Source organism: Hyperoodon ampullatus, assembly GCF_949752795.1.
Source record: "Hyperoodon ampullatus genome assembly, chromosome: 1".
NCBI lineage: Eukaryota > Metazoa > Chordata > Mammalia > Artiodactyla > Ziphiidae > Hyperoodon > Hyperoodon ampullatus.
In genome coordinates, this window is record NC_136914.1 from 158,861,632 (window position 1) to 158,876,508 (window position 14,877).

Below are 14,877 nucleotides of genomic sequence, written 5' to 3' on the forward strand. Positions count from 1 at the left end.
CCTGAGGTCTGAACCACCAAAACTGAGGTTCAGAGACCCACGCTTTGCTCTTGGTTAGGTGGTTAGATGTGTCACACACAATGGAAATCTCTTTTTCACTTAAAACAAATATATAGGATACTTTCTTTATTCAAGATACCCAGAGCTATATCCTAATATTTAGACATCAGCAGGCATTATCTCCACTTTTTCATATTCTTCCCTCATCTCAGTCCAAACGGCTTCCTCCACCTTCATAGGGTTATCAATGACCTCCTTGTCAAATATGAAGGTCAATTCTCGTAATAAATCAGAATGAGAGAATCCAGAAGAGAGCATTAAATAAGACACTTTTTAATTAGAAATTAAAACTTTTAAAGAAAATCAAATATTTCTGTTGTTTCATCTGTAAAAGTGCAAGCAAGAAGAGTAGTAATTTTATGTTGTACACCTGAAACAATACCTCAATAAATTTTTTAATTAAAAATAGATGGAAAAATAAAACGAGAAGAGTAGCAATTTTACAAGAAGGGGCAAAAAAAGTTCACTTATGATCTTTGCAAAAATTAAATGAGTTTTAATTAAAAGAGAAGCCATTTTGAAAATAATAATCAAACTACTGTAATAAAAATTAGCTAATAAGTGAAATGTTAATAAGCACAATGAATACACAAATTCATGAAAAATATAATTCTAACTTAAAATTCTGGCTCTTGCAAGAGAAGACAAACATCTTTATGTAAATTATGTCAATTAATTTATAGTAATTAAGTCACAATTACAAGATCTGATCCAATTCAAACTAGTTAACCTCTCTCTGTTCCATGGTTACAAACAACATCCTCTGGTTATTAATGTTAACAAGATAGACAAGATTTTTAAAAATTGATGGAAACAAGCTTTTACTCACAAAAATCTGAAAGCAGAAATCTTACCAAGAGGACTCTATAGTCATCATGTAACTTTATATAGAGAGGATAGTACTTACATCTACCTAGGCAGTGGTCAGGATTTTGATCAACACCAATGTCTGGAGGTAAGTGATACAGGGCTTTCCTATATGAGGGAGCCACATTATTTCTATCCTGTTGCTCTGATGTATTCGATCTCCATTGCTGAGGTAACCTTCATAGTTCAAAATGACTGCTACAGCTCCAAGCATGGCATCTTCAATCTACCTAGCAAGAAAGAAGAAATAAAAGAAGGATGTATCCTTCTCTTAACAACCCATCCCAGAAATTGCATACACCACATATACTTGCATCCCCCTGAGCAGCACTTAGTTGACTGTCCATAACTAACTATGAACTAGCAGTCTTTTTTCAGGGTGGTCATAAGCCCAGATGAAAATTAGGAGCCATACTACTACAGAAAAAATGGAAACTGAATATTGGAGAATAATCAGCAGTCTGCCATAAGTGTCATTTTCTTTTCCTATATCCAACTTCCCTGGAAATGTCGGTGAAAGGTTTACATATTTCTACTCCAGTTGTGAACAAGGTTCACATTCTTGGGCACCTGAGTTCTTTCAGCATCTCCAATTATTTCATGACAGTTAAAATTAGGAGACTGGTTTACCCAAGTTCCCAAAAAGATCTCTAGGAGATATCATCACTAGTTAGTTACACTCCCTACTTAGATAGTAGATCCTAAAATGTTTTTGTCAACAGTAGTGGCTTTGCAATGTGTCAACCTGATTAAGCTAAAAACTGTAAGGCAGACTCTCCCATAAAAAAGAGGGAAATTTCTTTTGTGCATATACCATGATGGTTGTATCATTTTATTGTTTCCTGACATAGAAAAAAAGCTTCATTGTTCTTTTAACCTTTGAAATTCAGATGTTTCAACAAGACAAAATCCTATTGAGATAAAGTTGTGGGCTAATTTCTAACGATCTATATATTCTTAGAATGAGACCAAACATTCCAGGTGTCTGATTCTTAGACATATTATTGCTCCATAGCATTAAACACAATGACTTTCTTTAAAAAAAAAAAAAAATTGAGGTATAGTTGATGTACAATATTATATAATTTTCAGTTGTACAACATAGTGATTCACAATCTTTAAAGGATATAGTTCATTTGTAGTTATTATGAACTATTGGTTATATTCCCTGTGTTGTACAATACATCCTTGTAGCTTATTTATTTTATACATAGTAGTTTGCATCGCCTAATCCCCTACCCCTATCATGCCCTTCCCGCCTTCCCCCTTCCCGCTGGTAACCACAAATTTGTTTTCTAGATCTGTGAGTTTCTTTTTTGCTATATTCACTAATTTGTTGTATTTTTTAGACTCCACATATAAGTGATATCACACAGTATTTGTCTTTCTCTGTCTGAATTATTTCACTTAGCATAATGCCCTCCAAGTCCATCCGTGTTTTTGCAAATGGCAAAATGTCATTCTTTTTTATGGCTGAGTAGTGTTAAACAATGGCTTTCTTTAGAAAATGATGAAGAGAAGAATTTTCCCTGGAGAATTCTTCCTCAAATTAACACCATAAAGTTTCCTAGTACTTGTAGTTACCCATTGGGAGAATCCAGCATATAGTTCTAAGGGCCCTCTTGCCAATGGCTTTCCTTGACTCTGGCAACATATTTATTCGTAACTGCCAACAAGTTATGTGCATCCTGATTTGAGGAAACCGACAAAAATATTAAGCATTTTTAGAATATGAAATGTTTACTCAAAATGAAATATTGACACTTGTTATTTTGTAAATTACATTTTAGAGTGTTACCTAGTTTATCTTGCATTCAGAAAAGTAAGTAAGGAATTTTATTAAATAAGTTTTCACTTATTGTTAATCATTTAAATCCTCATCTTTCATTCCCTACAATTTACTGAATTATTTAAGAATCAGAATTAAGAGTGTGTTATAGCAATAAGAAGAAATAATAGGTAAACCAGGTTAAAGTTCTTTAAAGATTTTAAATATGCATTTCTGAAGGTAATATTTATTACATAATATTTAATTATTTCAAATTTAGCCCAATGATGGGCTTGCATCATTGACATCCCCTGCTATTGTCAGGCAGCAAGTCTCAATTCTAGGACTTTACAAGTTGGAGAGTAAAGACAAATACACACGAAACCATTAAACAGCATTTCCAGAGTTTATATTGATAAAACACACCAGAGGTTCTTGAATAGAGAATTGATTCTATAAACTGATAGTTTAGGAAAACATTTAGAATAGCATGCAGGAAGAACCAGAATAGGAAGTAAAAGACAAGGTGTGTCTAGATATTGACAATGACTCAAATATCAGGTGATAAGGACCCAGACGTTAGTCCTGGCAGTGGATATAGAAGGGAACGTTGGATTCGAAAAAATTTACAAAATTTGATGCCTGATTGGAAGTAATGGAATAATGAGGGAAGAGTCAAAAAGAATCACTCAATTTTCTCTACAGAAGAAGAACAACAACAACAGCAACAAAAGAAAAAACATGTGATGATATTCTCAGATAAAAGGAAATAAAAGTGGGAGAGTAACTTGGAGATAAAATGATAAATTTGCCTTGGGACATGTTGAGTTTGAAACAGTGCAGACAGCTCTTATTGAAGATGGAATTCTTTTCACTGGTTGGATTCTCTGAAGAGCAGACTTTGAGATCAAGTGTGGTATGTACAGTGTTTACTAGGTTGCACCCTTGGGACTGGTACGTGGAAGTGCAGGCAAGAAAGTGATACTGGGTAGAGGGAGAAGTTGAGCTGTAATGCAGGCCCAGCAACAAGTTCAGCTGACCCTGCAGGACATCCTAGAGCTTAAAAGGCCAGTTAGATTCGCCCAGTGTAGGGTCAAAATCATCGGCCTTTATAACCCCAATGATTGGATGGGCTTCCCTGGAGAGGGGCATGACTTGGACAAAACAGCTAAGGCTGTTCCTGGAGAGGCTGACAGCCAGAGCAAATAGCCCTTCATTAAAGGGGGCACATCCCAGTAACTCTCACAATTATGAAACTGTGGTGGAGATGAGAGTTGGAGCTAAAGCAAAGTTTGTTAATTAGTGAATCTAGTTCTGTTTCTGCTTCTAACATTGGTAAACATAACACAAAATCTACCATGCTTGTAGTTGTCATTTTCTGAAATGCTGGATTATCCTAGCAGGAAATAAAAGAATTTTAGAATTGTGGAGTAGTCATTCATGTGTTGACTTTTATAAAAGCACATATGTCTCTAAAATGAATGATTATCCTTACCTACAACATAATAAATAAGCAAATTAAAAAACTGCTAATTACCATTGCTCATGCTTGCTAGCCAATAGCTAGCTTCGGGGGCTGGGCCATGAAATACAGCAGTAGTCAATAAAAGGAATGATAATTTTAAAACAATTCTGAACATTTTCTAACTTATCTGTTTAGGGACACATAGACTGTGATAGTTCACTGGTTTTTGAATACTTTAAAGGGGTAAGTTTAAAAATATTTTTGTGTTACCAAACGTTTAAATTTTTGTCATAGTATCAAATAAATGTTCACAAATATTTCTAAATATTATCTAGAGTTCATGTTCATCCACTATTTGTCAGCCACACTTTTTCCTTCTAAATACGTGTCAAAGATCTGTATCATTTCTCACTTAAATACTATTATTCTATTGAGAAACAAAGTTATCACCATGACAGTACAAAAACTTTGTGGAGCAGAGCTGCCATACTTATCTAGTATACATACCTTTGGACTTCTACGTGAGAGAGAAATAAGCATCTATTTTATTTAAGCCACTAATATTCTTGTTTTGGTTTCTGTTTCTGGTTCTCCCAGCTGAACTTAATTCTAATCTTAATTTTTTTCTTCTTGTATAAGAAAATATTTTAGGGTAAGTTTTGACTAACGTAAGGCCCCCTCTTTACTACCTATACAATTTTATTCAAAAATGCTGTAAAAATATTACATGATCTGTCATTATGATGTATTTAAAGTAAGAAGTTATTTGTACTTGAAAGAAAAAAAATGTAATATGTTCAACTCTAAAAACCGACTAAGATAATACTAAAAGGGAAGTAAAGTTGAAATCTTAAGCAGACTGGCAGAAAATCCTTGCAAAACACACATCTAATATATGACTGGTACCTGAAATATGCAAAGAACTCTAAAGACTGAACAATAAGAAAATAAGCAACCCCATTAAAAAATGTGGGGAAGATCTGAACAGATGCCTGACCAAAGATATACAGATGGCAAATAAACATATGAAAAGACGTTCAACTTCATATGTTATTAGGGTATTGCAAATTAAAACAACAACGAGATATCACTGCACACCTATTAGAATGGCTAAAATTCAAAGCACTGACAACACCAAATTCTTCAAGAATGGAAAGCAACAGGAACTCTCATGAATTGCTGATGGGAGTGGAAAAATGCTAAAACCACTTTGGAAGACAGTTTGGTGGTTGCTTATAAGACTAAACTACTCTTACCATACGATTCAGCAATCATGCTTCTTGGTACTTACCAAATGAATGAAAAACTTATGTCCACTGAAAAACCTGCACATGGATGTTTATAGCAACTTTACTCAAAATTTCCAAGACTGAGAAGCAACCAAGATGTCCTTCAGTAGATGAATGAACGAATAAATAGACTATTACTCAGTGCTCAAATGGAAAAGAGCCACCAAGGCATGAAAAGACATGGAGGAAACTTAATTGCATGTTACTAAGTGAAAGAAGTCAATCTGAAAGGCTACATACTGTATATTCCAACTATATGAATTCTGGAAAAGATAAAACTGTGGAGAGAGTAAAAAGATCAGTGGTTGCCTTGGTTTGGGGATGGGGGAGGGTTGAATAGGATACCAGTCCTTTATTAGATGTGTGTTTTGCAAAGATTTTCTGCCAGTCTGCTTAAGATTTTTCAATAGAATAATAGTATTTAAGTGAGAAATGATACAGAACTTTGACATGTATTTAGAAGGAAAAAGTGTGGCTGACAAATAGTGGATGAACATGAACTCTAGATAATATTTAGAAATATTTGTGAACATTTATTTGATACTATGACAAAAATTTAAATGTTTGGTAACATAATAATATTTTTAAACTTACCCCTTTAGATAAAGTATTCAAAAACCAGTGAACTATCACAGTCTATGTGTCCCTAAACAGATAAGTTAGAAAATGTTCAGAATTGTTTTAAAATTCTCATTCCTTTCATTGACTACTGCTGTATTTCATGGTCCAGCCCCCGAAGTTAGCTATTGGCTAGCAAGCATGAGCAATGGTAATTAGCAGTTTTTTAATTTGCTTATTTATTATGTTGTAGGTAAGGATAATCATTCATTTTAGAGACATATGTGCTTTTATAAAAGTCAACACATGAATGACTACTCCACAATTCTAAAATTCTTTTATTTCCTGCTAGGATAATCCAGCATTTCAGAAAATGACAACTACAAGCATGGTAGATTTTGTGTTATGTTTACCAATGTTAGAAGCAGAAACAGAACTAGATTCACTAATTAACAAACTTTGCTTTAGCTCCAACTCTCATCTCCACCACAGTTTCATAATTGTGAGAGTTACTGGGATGTGCCCCCTTTAATGAAGGGCTATTTGCTCTGGCTGTCAGCCTCTCCAGGAACAGCCTTAGCTGTTTTGTCCAAGTCATGCCCCTCTCCAGGGAAGCCCATCCAATCATTGGGGTTATAAAGGCCGATGATTTTGACCCTACACTGGGTGAATCTAACTGGCCTTTTAAGCTCTAGGATGTCCTGCAGGGTCAGCTGAACTTGTTGCTGGGCCTGCATCACAGCTCAACTTCTCCCTCTACCCAGTATCACTTTCTTGCCTGCACTTCCACGTACCAGTCCCAAGGGTGCAACCTAGTAAACACTGTACATACCACACTTGATCTCAAAGTCTGCTCTTCAGAGAATCCAACCAGTGAAAAGAATTCCATCTTCAATAAGAGCTGTCTGCACTGTTTCAAACTCAACATGTCCCAAGGCAAATTTATCATTTTATCTCCAAGTTACTCTCCCACTTTTATTTCCTTTTATCTGAGAATATCATCACATGTTTTTTCTTTTGTTGCTGTTGTTGTTGTTCTTCTTCTGTAGAGAAAATTGAGTGATTCTTTTTGACTCTTCCCTCATTATTCCATTACTTCCAATCAGGCATCAAATTTTGTAAATTTTTTCGAATCCAACGTTCCCTTCTATATCCACTGCCAGGACTAACGTCTGGGTCCTTATCACCTGATATTTGAGTCATTGTCAATATCTAGACACACCTTGTCTTTTACTTCCTATTCTGGTTCCTCCTGCATGCTATTCTAAATGTTTTCCTAAACTATCAGTTTATAGAATCAATTCTCTATTCAAGAACCTCTGGTGTGTTTTATCAATATAAACTCTGGAAATGCTGTTTAATGGTTTCATGTGTATTTGTCTTTACTCTCCAACTTGTAAAGTCCTAGAATTGAGACTTGCTGCCTGACAATAGCAGGGGATGTCAATGATGCAAGCCCATCATTGGGCTAAATTTGAAATAATTAAATATTATGTAATAAATATTACCTTCAGAAATGCATATTTAAAATCTTTAAAGAACTTTAACCTGGTTTACCTATTATTTCTTCTTATTGCTATAACACACTCTTTTTTTTTTTCTTTTTTTTTTTTATTAGTTTCTGCTTTATAACAAAGTGAATCAGTCATACATACACATCTGTTCCTACATCCCCTCCCTCATGCATCTCCCTCCCTCCCACCCTCCCCATCCCACCCCTCCAGGCGGTCACAAAGCACCGAGCTGATCTCCCTGTGCTCTGCGGCTGCTTCCCACTATCTATCTACCTTACGTTTGGTAGTGTATATATGTCCATGCCTCTCTTTCCCTTTGTCACAGCTTACCCTTCCCCTTCCCCATATCCTCAAGTCCATTCTCAAGTAGGTCTGTGTCTTTATTCCCGTTTTACCCCTAGGTTCTTCATGACATTTTTTTTTTTTTAAATTCTATATATATGTGTTAGCATACGGTATTTGTCTTTCTCTTTCTGACTTACTTCACTCTGTATGACAGACTCTAGGTCTATCCACCTCATTACAAATAGCTCAGTTTCGTTTCTTTTTATGGCTGAGTAATATTCCATTGTATATATGTGCCACATCTTCTTTATCCATTCATCCGATGATGGACACTTAGGTTGTTTCCAGCTCCGGGCTATTGTGAATAGAGCTGCAATGAACAGTTTGGTACATGTCTCTTTTTGAATTATGGTTTTCTCAGGGTATATGCCTAGTAGTGGGATTGCTGGGTCATATGGTAGTTCTATTTTTAGTTTTTTAAGGAACCTCCATACTGTTCTCCATAGTGGCTGTACCAATTCACATTCCCACCAGCAGTGCAAGAGTGTTCCCTTTTCTCCACACCCTCTCCAGCATTTATTGTTTCTAGATTTCTTGATGATGGCCATTCTGACTGGTGTGAGATGATATCTCATTGTAGTTTTGATTTGCATTTCTCTAATGATTAATGATGTTGAGCATTCTTTCATGTGTTTGTTGGCAGTCTGTATATCTTCTTTGGAGAAATGCCTATTTAAGTCTTCTGCCCATTTTTGGATTGGGTTGTTTGTTTTTTTGCTATTGAGCTGCATGAGCTGTTTATAAATTTTGGAGATTAATCCTTTGTCAGTTGCTTCATTTGCAAATATTTTCTCCCATTCTGAGGGTTGTCTTTTGGTCTTGTTTATGGTTTCCTTTGCTGTGCAAAAACTTTGAAGTTTCATTAGGTCCCATTTGTTTATCTTGGTTTTTATTTCCATTTCTCTAGGAGGTGGGTCCAAAAGGATCTTGCTGTGATTTATGTCATAGAGTGTTCTACCTATGTTTTCCTCTAAGAGTTTGATAGTTTCTGGCCTTACATTTAGGTCTTTAATCCATTTTGAGCTTATTTTTGTGTATGGTGTTAGGGAATGATCTAATCTCATACTTTTACATGTCCCTGTCCAGTTTTCCCAGCACCACTTATTGAAGAGGCTGTCCTTTCTCCACTGTACATTCCTGCCTCCTTTATCAAAGATAAGTTGGCTATATGTGCGTGGGTTTATCTCTGGGCTTTCTATCCTGATCCACTGATCTATCTTTCTGTTTTTATGCCAGTACCACACTGTCTTAATTACTGTAGCTTTGTAGTATAGTCTGAAGTCAGGCAGCCTGATTCCTCCAGCTCCGTTTTTCGTTCTCAAGATTGCTTTGGCTATTCGGGGTCTTTTGTTTTTCCAAACAAATTTTGAAATTTTTTGTTCTACTTCTGTGAAAAATGCCAGTGGTAGTTTGATAGGGATTGCATTGAATCTGTAGATTGCTTTGGGTAGTAGAGTCATTTTCACAATATTGATTCTTCCAATCCAGGAGCATGGTATATCTCTCCATCTATTTATATCATCTTTAATTTCTTTCATCAGTGTCTTATAATTTTCTGCATACAGGTCTTTTGTCTCCTTAGGTAGGTTTATTCCTAGATATTTTATTCTTTTTGTTGCAATGGTAAATGGGAGTGTTTTCTTGATTTCATTTTCAGATTTTTCATCATTAGTGTACAGGAATGCCAGAGATTTCTGTGCATTAATTTTGTATCCTGCTACTTTACCAAATTCATTGATTAGCTCTAGTAGTTTTTCGGTAGCATCTTTAGGATTCTCTATGTATAGTATCATGTCATCTGCAAACAGTGACAGCTTTACTTCTTCTTTTCCAATTTGGATTCCTTTTATTTCCTTTTCTTCTCTGATTGCTGTGGCTAAAACTTCCAAAACTAGGTTGAATAAGAGTGGTGAGAGTGGGCAGCCTTGTCTTGTTCCTGATCTTAGTGGAAATGGTTTCAGTTTTTCACCATTGAGGACAATGTTGGCTGTGGGTTTGTCATATATGGCCTTTATTATGTTGAGGAAAGTTCCCTCTATGCCTACTTTCTGCAGGGTTTTTATCATAAATGGGTGTTGAATTTTGTCGAAAGCTTTCTCTGCATCTATTGAGATGATCATATGGTTTTTCTCCTTCAACTTGTTAATATGGTGTATCACATTGATTGATTTGCGTATATTGAAGAATCCTTGCATTCCTGGAATAAACCCCACTTGATCATGGTGTATGATCCTTTTAATGTGCTGTTGGATTCTGTTTGCTAGTATTTTGTTGAGGATTTTTGCATCTATGTTCATCAGTGATATTGGCCTGTAGTTTTCTTTCTTTGTGACATCCTTGCCTGGTTTTGGTATCAAGGTGATGGTGGCCTCGTAGAATGAGTTTGGGAGTGTTCCTTCCTCTGATATTGTTTGGAAGAGTTTGAGAAGGATGGGTGTTAGCTCTTCTCTAAATGTTTGATAGAATTCGCCTGTGAAGCCATCTGGTCCTGGGCTTTTGTTTGATGGAAGATTTTTAATCACAGTTTCAATTTCAGTGCTTGTGATTGGTCTATTCATATTTTCTATTTCTTCCTGAGTCAGTCTTGGTAGGTTGTGCATTTCTAAGAATTTGTCCATTTCTTCCAGGTTGTCCATTTTATTGGCATAGAGTTGCTTATAGTAATCTCTCATGATCTTTTGTATTTCTGCAGTGTCAGTTGTTACTTCTCCTTTTTCATTTCTAATTCTACTGATTTGAGTCTTCTCCCTTCTTTTCTTGATGAGTCTGGCTAATGGTTTGTCAATTTTGTTTATCTTCTCAAAGAACCAGCTTTTAGTTTGGTTGATCTTTGCTATTGTTTCCTTCATTTCTTTTTCATTTATTTCTGATCTGATCTTTATGATTTCTTTCCTTCTGCTAACTTTGGGGTTTTTTTGTTCTTCTTTCTCTAATTGCTTTAGGTGCAGGGTCAGGTTGTTTACTCGAAATGTTTCCTGTTTCTTAAGGTGGGATTGTATTGCTATAAACTTCCCCCTTAGAACTGCTTTTGCTGCGCCCCATAGGTTTTGGGTCGTCGTGTCTCCATTGTCATTTGTTTCTAAGTATTTCTTAATTTCCTCTTTGATTTCTTCAGTGATCACTTCATTATTGAGTAGTGTATTGTTTAGCCTCCATGTGTTTGTATTTTTTACAGCTCTTTTCCTGTAATTGATGTCTAGTCTCATAGCATTGTGGTCGGAAAAGATACTTGATACAATTTCAATTTTCTTAAATTGACCAAGGCTTGATTTGTGACCCAAGATATGATCTATCCTGGAGAATGTTCCATGAGCACTTGAGAAAAATGTGTATTCTGTTGTTTTTGGGTGGAATGTCCTATAAATATCAATTAAGTCCATCTTGTTTAATGTATCATTTAAAGCTTGTGTTTCCTTATTTATTTTCATTTTGGATGATCTGTCCATTGGTGAAAGTGGGGTGTTAAAGTCCCCTACTATGATTGTGTTACTGTCGATTTCCCCTTTTATGGCTGTTAGTATTTGCCTTATGTATTGAGGTGCTCCTATGTTGGGTGCATAAATATTTACAATTGTTATATCTTCTTCTTGGATCGATCCCTTTATCGTTATGTAGTGTCCTTCTTTGTCTCTTCTAATAGTCTTTATTTTAAAGTCTATTTTGTCTGATATAAGAATTGCTACTCCAGCTTTCTTTTGATTTCCATTTGCATGGAATATCTTTTTCCATCCCCTTACTTTCAATCTGTATGTGTCTCTAGGTCTGAAGTGGGTCTCTTGTAGACAGCATATATATGGGTCTTGTTTTTGTATCCATTCAGCCACTCTGTGTCTTTTGGTGGGAGCATTTAGTCCATTTACATTTAAGGCAATTATTGATATGTATGTTCCTATTCCCATTTCCTTAATGGCTTTGGGTTCATTATTGTAGGTATAGTCCTTCTGTTGTGTTTCTTGCCTAGAACACACTCTTAATTCTGATTCTTAAATAATTCAGTAAATTGTAGGGAATGAAAGATGAGGATTTAAATGATTAACAATAAGTGAAAACTTATTTAATAAAATTCCTTACTTACTTTTCTGAATGCAAGATAAACTAGGTAACAGTCTAAAATGTAATTTACAAAATAACAAATGTCAATATTTCATTTTGAGTAAACATTTCATATTCTAAAAATGCTTAATATTTTTGTCGGTTTCCTCAAATCAGGATGCACATAACTTGTTGGCAGTTACGAATAAATATGTTGCCAGAGTCAAGGAAAGCCATTGGCAAGAGGGCCCTTAGAACTATATGCTGGATTCTCCCAATGGGTAACTACAAGTACTAGGAAACTTTATGGTGTTAATTTGAGGAAGAATTCTCCAGGGAAAATTCTTCTCTTCATCATTTTCTAAAGAAAGCCATTGTTTAACACTACTCAGCCATAAAAAAGAATGACATTTTGCCATTTGCAAAAACACGGATGGACTTGGAGGGCATTATGCTAAGTGAAATAATTCAGACAGAGAAAGACAAATACTGTGTGATATCACTTATATGTGGAGTCTAAAAAATACAACAAATTAGTGAATATAGCAAAAAAGAAACTCACAGATCTAGAAAACAAATTTGTGGTTACCAGCGGGAAGGGGGAAGGCGGGAAGGGCATGATAGGGGTAGGGGATTAGGCGATGCAAACTACTATGTATAAAATAAATAAGCTACAAGGATGTATTGTACAACACAGGGAATATAACCAATAGTTCATAATAACTACAAATGAACTATATCCTTTAAAGATTGTGAATCACTATGTTGTACAACTGAAAATTATATAATATTGTACATCAACTATACCTCAATTTTTTTTTTTTTTAAAGAAAGTCATTGTGTTTAATGCTATGGAGCAATAATATGTCTAAGAATCAGACACCTGGAATGTTTGGTCTCATTCTAAGAATATATAGATCGTTAGAAATTAGCCCACAACTTTATCTCAATAGGATTTTGTCTTGTTGAAACATCTGAATTTCAAAGGTTAAAAGAACAATGAAGCTTTTTTTCTATGTCAGGAAACAATAAAATGATACAACCATCATGGTATATGCACAAAAGAAATTTCCCTCTTTTTTATGGGAGAGTCTGCCTTACAGTTTTTAGCTTAATCAGGTTGACACATTGCAAAGCCACTACTGTTGACAAAAACATTTTAGGATCTACTATCTAAGTAGGGAGTGTAACTAACTAGTGATGATATCTCCTAGAGATCTTTTTGGGAACTTGGGTAAACCAGTCTCCTAATTTTAACTGTCATGAAATAATTGGAGATGCTGAAAGAACTCAGGTGCCCAAGAATGTGAACCTTGTTCACAACTGGAGTAGAAATATGTAAACCTTTCACCGACATTTCCAGGGAAGTTGGATATAGGAAAAGAAAATGACACTTATGGCAGACTGCTGATTATTCTCCAATATTCAGTTTCCATTTTTTCTGTAGTAGTATGGCTCCTAATTTTCATCTGGGCTTATGACCACCCTGAAAAAAGACTGCTAGTTCATAGTTAGTTATGGACAGTCAACTAAGTGCTGCTCAGGGGGATGCAAGTATATGTGGTGTATGCAATTTCTGGGATGGGTTGTTAAGAGAAGGATACATCCTTCTTTTATTTCTTCTTTCTTGCTAGGTAGATTGAAGATGCCATGCTTGGAGCTGTAGCAGTCATTTTGAACTATGAAGGTTACCTCAGCAATGGAGATCGAATACATCAGAGCAACAGGATAGAAATAATGTGGCTCCCTCATATAGGAAAGCCCTGTATCACTTACCTCCAGACATTGGTGTTGATCAAAATCCTGACCACTGCCTAGGTAGATGTAAGTACTATCCTCTCTATATAAAGTTACATGATGACTATAGAGTCCTCTTGGTAAGATTTCTGCTTTCAGATTTTTGTGAGTAAAAGCTTGTTTCCACCAATTTTTAAAAATCTTGTCTATCTTGTTAACATTAATAACCAGAGGATGTTGTTTGTAACCATGGAACAGAGAGAGGTTAACTAGTTTGAATTGGATCAGATCTTGTAATTGTGACTTAATTACTATAAATTAATTGACATAATTTACATAAAGATGTTTGTCTTCTCTTGCAAGAGCCAGAATTTTAAGTTAGAATTATATTTTTCATGAATTTGTGTATTCATTGTGCTTATTAACATTTCACTTATTAGCTAATTTTTATTACAGTAGTTTGATTATTATTTTCAAAATGGCTTCTCTTTTAATTAAAACTCACTTAATTTTTGCAAAGATCATAAGTGAACTTTTTTTGCCCCTTCTTGTAAAATTGCTACTCTTCTCGTTTTATTTTTCCATCTATTTTTAATTAAAAAATTTATTGAGGTATTGTTTCAGGTGTACAACATAAAATTACTACTCTTCTTGCTTGCACTTTTACAGATGAAACAACAGAAATATTTGATTTTCTTTAAAAGTTTTAATTTCTAATTAAAAAGTGTCTTATTTAATGCTCTCTTCTGGATTCTCTCATTCTGATTTATTACGAGAATTGACCTTCATATTTGACAAGGAGGTCATTGATAACCCTATGAAGGTGGAGGAAGCCGTTTGGACTGAGATGAGGGAAGAATATGAAAAAGTGGAGATAGTGCCTGTAGAAGATGTTTTCATAAGTTTTTCCGAAAAGCCGATAACCAGAATTTCATATGCTCATGAGAAAGATCTGGTAGAGAAGGAGTTCTAGGAACAATTTAACTCAACACAAAGGAGCCATTATCTATGCAAGACATGATGGATTTTCCATTCTTCAAAAATACTAAATCTCACGTCTTAAGTGTTTGGCACGTAGACAATCCAGTGGGCCGGTCAGGGTGAAATGGGGAATAAAATAAGCTCACAAACATATAGGCACAGTACCCAGTGCCATTGTAGGAACCAAAATGTAAGAAAAAGGAAGGATAAATCACCTCTACTTGGGTTAAATAGAAAAAGGCTTCATGGAGGAGAAGGCAT